Here is a 6,029-nt window from a genome sequence, read left to right on the forward strand (position 1 = left end):
CATGGAGACACAGCCCACAATGCAGATTGCAAAGAAAAAAGGAAGCAAAGCAAATATTTGAGCACCTGAATACTGCAGTAGCATACGAGATGATTTATACAAACTACCCTTGATGTCAAAGGATGGATATTCCAGAACCACTCGGCCCCTCTCCAGCTGTGTTCTTTGCCCAGTGAGACTTGGTTTCCTCATCTCTTAAATGGAGAAGGGAATTTCTATCTCACAGGATTATCACATTGACTAAATGGAATAAACATAAAAGTGTATCACACTTGTCTGATACAAGGCAGTTGGACAACAAACATTTGTTGTACGTTGAATGAAATTCTTCAACCTCAGAATGATTGTAAGCCCACTGCTCCCACCACCAACTAAGACCTATCTGTTGAAAGTCTCAAGAAGCTGGAGCAGGGACATCATGTGACTCCACCATGACAGGCTGTGTCTCTGGGGACTGGGAGATGGCCGGGGTGCTGAGCTCCTGGAGAACTGTTAGGGTCACAGTTCAGGGGGAGAACGAGGGCTCTGGCTTTCTACACTTTGGGGGCTGGATGTCAAGTGTACAGAATGTTCCTTTTTTATTGAAATATATTTGACATACATTTGACATATAATATTATGTAAGTTTAAGGCGTACAACATGTTTTGATACATTTATATATTGTAACATGACTGCCGTTGTATTTAGCACCTCTATCACATCACATAATTATCATTTCTTTTTTGTGGTAGGAACAATTAAGATCTAGTCTCTTAGCAAGCTTGATAAATACAATACAATATTGTTGTCTATATTCACTATATGGTCTTATTAGAGCTCCAGGACTTATCTGCTAGTAGCAAGTTTGTACCCTTAAATAGCCTCTCTCCTATTCTCCCACCCTACCCCCAACCCCTAGGTAACGAACTTTTTACTGTGTTTGCATAAGTTTGGCATTTGTATATTCCACAAATAAGTGATATTATACAGTATGTGTCTTTCTCTGACTTGTCCATCCCTGTTGTCAAAAATCGCAGGATTTCCTTCTTTCTCATGTAGAATAATATTCCACTGTGTGTGAGGTGATGGGGGTGGTTCTTTATCCATTCATCTGTTGACAGGCACATAGCTTGTTTCCATATCTTGACTATTATTACTAATGTTACAATAAACACTGGGATTGTGTATACCTCTTTGATATCCTCTTCATTTCTCTTGGATATATACCCAGAAATGGAATTGCTGATTCATATAGTATTTTTAATTTTCTTGAGGAACCTCCACAGTGGTTGAACCAATTTACATTCCCACCAGCAGTGCACAGGGTTCCTTTTTCCCCACATCCTCACCAACACTTGTTATCTGTTGTCTTCTTGATACTAACCATTCTGACAGGTGTGAGGTGATATCTCACCATGGTTTTGATTTGCATTTCCCTCATGATGAGTGACACTGGGCATCTTTTCACGTACCTGTTGGCCATTTGGATGTCTTTTTTGGAAAAACATCTCTAGCTCCTCTGTTCATTTTTTAATCAGATTGTTTAGAGGTTTTTTTCATCATTGAGTTGTATGAATCCTTTATAAATTGTGGATATTAACCCTTTATCAGATACATAGTTTGCAAACGTCTTGTCCTATTCTGCAGGTTGTCTTTCCATACTGTCAACTGTTTCCTTTGTTGTGCAGAAGGTTTTAAGTTTGATGCAGTCCTACTTGTTGAGTTTTGCTTTGTTTTCATTGGTGCATATCCAAAAAATTATTGCCAAGACCAACATCAAGGAGTTTCTTCCCTTTCTTCTGGGAATTTTAGCTTTAGGTCTTATGATCCATTTCAAGTTAATTTTTGTGAGTGGTGGAAGACAGCAGTCCAATTTCATTTTTCTGCATGTGCTTATCCAGTTTTCCCAACACCTTTGTTGAAGACTATCCTTTCCCCATTGGGTGTTCTTGGCTCCCTCATCAAATATTAGTTGACCACGTACATGAGGGTTTACTTCTGGGCTCAGCGTCCTTCTATTTCCTGCTTTGCCACCAGTCTTCAGCAGCATGGCCTCTGCTGCAGGCAGTGCAGATGGTTTCTCATGCACTCAGAGTGTTCTTCGAGAGGCTCAGAGATATCCAGGAGCAGCTCCAACCACCCTCCCACCTCCTGAAAGCCACATCTGAACACAGAACAGCTGGGGAGGCCTTTGAACATTCCAAGGCTAGAAACAGAGCCTGGAACTTCAAGTTCTCCAAGTTTATCTGATTCCTTCCCCAGACCACTTAGAGGATGACAAAGGATGTCTGTGCATACGACACGGAAATGCTGCTGCCACGTGCTCATATTACACACACACACACACACACACACACACACACACACACACACATTCTCTGTCTCTCTCTCAATGATCTCTGAGGGATTTCATTGTAATCTGATCCCCTTGGAAATAAAGTTATTGTATTAGTTTGGTAGGGCTGCGGCTTAGTCCATCTGGGCTGTTATAACAAAAATACCATAGACCAGGAGGCTTCTTAACAACAAACATTTATTGGAAGTTCTGGAAGCTGGGAAATCCAAGATCCAGGCACCAGGAGATTCGATGCCTGGTGAGAGCCTGTTTCCCGGTTCATAGATGGTGCCTTCTTGCTACGTCCTCCTCACATGGTGGAAGGAGTGAGGGAGCTCTGTGGAGTCTCTTCCCTAAGGGCACTAAACTTATTCAGGAGGGCTCCACTCTCTTAGCCTAATCACCCCCCAAAACCTCCACGTCCTATCACCATCCCACTGACGATCAGGTTTTTAACATATGAATTTATGCTGGGGTGGGGGGCTGGCGACACGAACCTGCATGCAGTCCACAGCACCAGCCGACCTCTAAGACTTCAAAATCCTATAAAGGGAAGCCACTCTTTTCATTCCACACTTAAATATAAAGGTTAAATACTTTAATACTCTTTTCCTGTGAAACTCAAGGTAGCTATGAGATAAGAAAATAGTTATCCTTGGCATCTGTCTCTGTGTTTTGGGGCCCCCTGATGTAGTCATGCTCACCACACTCCTACCAGGAGGACACCCACCCACCCGCCCATCAGCCTCCTCGTATAGGTAAAGGAAATGCTAACTCAGCATTCTGAAAAACAGGGTCAGGTCTAGATTTCTAGAAGCTTGATGGTGGCGGGGGGTGGGAGGGTGTCTCTGAGCCCCTCAGGATCAGCCTCACTGACTCCTGCCAAGCACACCCTCCAGGAAGGGAAGGGCATAGGAGCTCAGGGGGCATGTGGGCACTGAGCCCTCTCAGCAGGGGACACCACCGCCACGGGAGAAGAGCCAGACCTGTTCTGTGCCTGGAACCCATTAAAGACACGTCCAAGTGCTTGATGGAAAAAAAAGCGAGCTACAGAGAACAGGATTGAGCTGAGGGCAGGTAGGATTCTGTTCCAAGGAAGGAATTCCAGGGAAGGTTTCCTCCTGTTGTGTGCTCCCTCTTTCCACAAATGGTTCCTGGGTCTTGAGCACCAAGTGTTAGATGCTAGGACCAAAATGATCAAAACAGAGGTCCGACTCTCAGAATACTCAATTCACTGGGCCACAGAGTCCCCCCAAAATCATCCCGCCTCCTGTAATCCTGGGCCAGTTGCCCATGTGCAGAGGGCCCTGAGGAGCCAGTCCTGTTCCCCAAATGGAAATAGGATCACATGTCATCTGCCAGCTGCCGTTTGGGCACGTGGACTAGACGCTCCCCCAGAACCCGGGCAGGCCTCTGATTCATTACAGTGAACAGGACCATAGGTCCTCCAGGGGGAAATTTTCTACGAGCTGGTGAGGCCAAAGGTCTCCCCAGACAGGCCAGAAAACTGAGGACACCAGCTGGAAGCCAGGCCTCTCCACTCTCCCTCGAAGCAGACCAGCATCCCAGGGCCTCCACTGAAACAAAGTCAATTTTCCCTGCCTAGTGATTTAATTTATAAGAGGTTGCTTTATGGTCATGCGTTGGAACTGAACGCACGCTGAAATGCACGCAAATCACCGCGAGAGCTGAGAAACGCTAATCTCCCTCCAGCATCTCCAGCGCCGTTTCTCCTGAAACTACCTGCTCCAGCAAGGTTCCCGCGGGTTAATTACTGCTGCTGCGGAAACTGCAGATTTATATCAACTTTCATTGACTCGAAGCAGCCAATGGCAGTCCTGCGGGAACAGGCTTGGGTTAAGCTGCTGGCCCCTCTGCGGACAGGTGAGAGGGCGTGGCTTTCCCCTGCCAACACCGCTTCCCACAGCGCATCACACACAGTGACTCAGCGGCGGGGATCCGGTTACCTGTCACCTGGACTTCACACATCTGATACTCTTCCCACCTGCTCCTCACAACAGCACCGTGAGGCCCCGAGCTCAAGGCCTGCTGTTTAATTTGGCCCATTTGAAAAGTTCCATCCATACCTGGTGAGCTCATCAGTGACTATGAAAGCTACCTTTCTTCCCCTCTGAGTATCAGGCTTTTTACAATGACTGGCTCCAAAGGTAATTTCAAAATCTGGCCGGCTCATGCAGAAACCAGCACAGCTTCTGAGACTGGAGGCCAGGCCCACGTTTGAAGGCAGGGTGAGTTACAAAGCAGAATCCCTTCCTTTAAGGGAAAGCAGATAGAAATCGCTATGTAGGACTGGCCCCTGGGGCTCTGAAGACCCGAGTCCTGGGTTCTCAAGTTGCACGGGATTTGAGAGCTCTCTGGCTGCGGGTCCCCCTGTGTAACAGGGCACCTCCTAGGCCTGAGAAAAGGAAGTCTGTAATCCATACATTGATATGCAAATGTGTGCTTACCCAGGTGAGGGGCGTTGTGGGGTGTACCTGGGATAGGTTCTCATCCTGCACCTCACCTTTATTCCAGTGTTCCTATGTCACTGGGCTACCCAAAAGATGGCTTAAAAAGAAAGTTCTTTTGGCACACCACAGCCGGTCTACAAAAACCTTTCACTGAGCCACGGTTTCACCAAAAAACTAGAATTCTTATGTTTGCATTAGTATGTGTGGTCATTAGGCGCTTTTGATTATAATAATGGCACCGAGAATGTCACATCTAGATAGCACCTGTCCTGGAAGATCCTCGATGGTGCTGAGTATAAGTATAATAAGTATTTTATTACTTACTGACGACAGACCAGATGCCACTGCGTTTTCTCTGTGAAAGGGGCTGAGCAACTCTGTACTGACCACCCAGGATCTTTTCTTTCACAGCCTTTAGCTCACTCCCTGTGGTTGGTTCTTCCCAAGCTCTGGAAGGTGGGGTGTGCGCCTCAGTTAGGTTTCCACTCCTGGGCTGAGCAGAGCGTGTGGCTTAGTAGGTGCTCAGTCATATCTGGGGAGTGAGCGAGGACAGGTGTATACGGATGGACAAAAGAACAAAGTCTATCCTGTGGACAGAGCTGGGTCAGGGAGAGAGGCCGCAGCCACCAGTGAGCCCCACTAGCTGAGGAAAGTCAGTGGAAGGTGACTACTGCCCGGGAGCCATCTGAATGTGCAGAATGGAGTCAAGTATCTGCAGAGGCATTTGGCACACAACACGTGGCATACTTTATGGCCAGTTTAAAGGGAACTTCCCCGGGGGAAAAAAAAAGGTTGAGGACTCAGGAAGTGTAAGCAATGAATCACCTGGTTAGCTAATCACAGGAGTTACACACACCGGCTTCAGGATAAAGTCCATGCAGGTGTTATTCTGTCCACGGATAGACACCACGCAGGCCAGCAGCAGGGCCCGGCCCAAGCCCCTCGCTGATGTGCACCTCGGTCCGGTGCTGCTCCGCTCCGGGCTGCACACCCAGGTGCCATGCCTTCTCGAGCTGCTAATACAGCATCTGCTGGCTGGTCTGTGGCCAAGAGCATGACCGGCGCCCGGGCTTCCCAGGGTGCGTGATGGCTGTCTGCCTGAAGCAGCACGGGAGGGAGGCCTGCCTGCTCTACAGCGGCCCCACCCAACCCCCACCTGCCACCCACGCACCCCATCCATCCCCCAACTCCCATCACCACCCGCTCCCACCCAGGAGTTGCTGACAAACCCACGGAGCCAAAA

At 47.8% G+C, this 6,029-nt stretch overlaps 1 protein-coding gene across 4 annotated transcripts in view; it reads right to left on the reverse strand.

Moving 5' to 3' along the window:
• LOC123783036 (uncharacterized) overlaps positions 1 to 6,029 on the reverse strand; it is a 244,411-nt gene that overhangs the window by 214,742 nt on the left and 23,640 nt on the right. The gene's annotated exons all lie outside the window — the stretch shown is intronic.

Source organism: Ursus americanus, chromosome 6, assembly GCF_024610735.1.
Source record: "Ursus americanus isolate L20-20 chromosome 6, mUrsAme1.1.p, whole genome shotgun sequence".
Taxonomy (NCBI): domain Eukaryota; kingdom Metazoa; phylum Chordata; class Mammalia; order Carnivora; family Ursidae; genus Ursus; species Ursus americanus.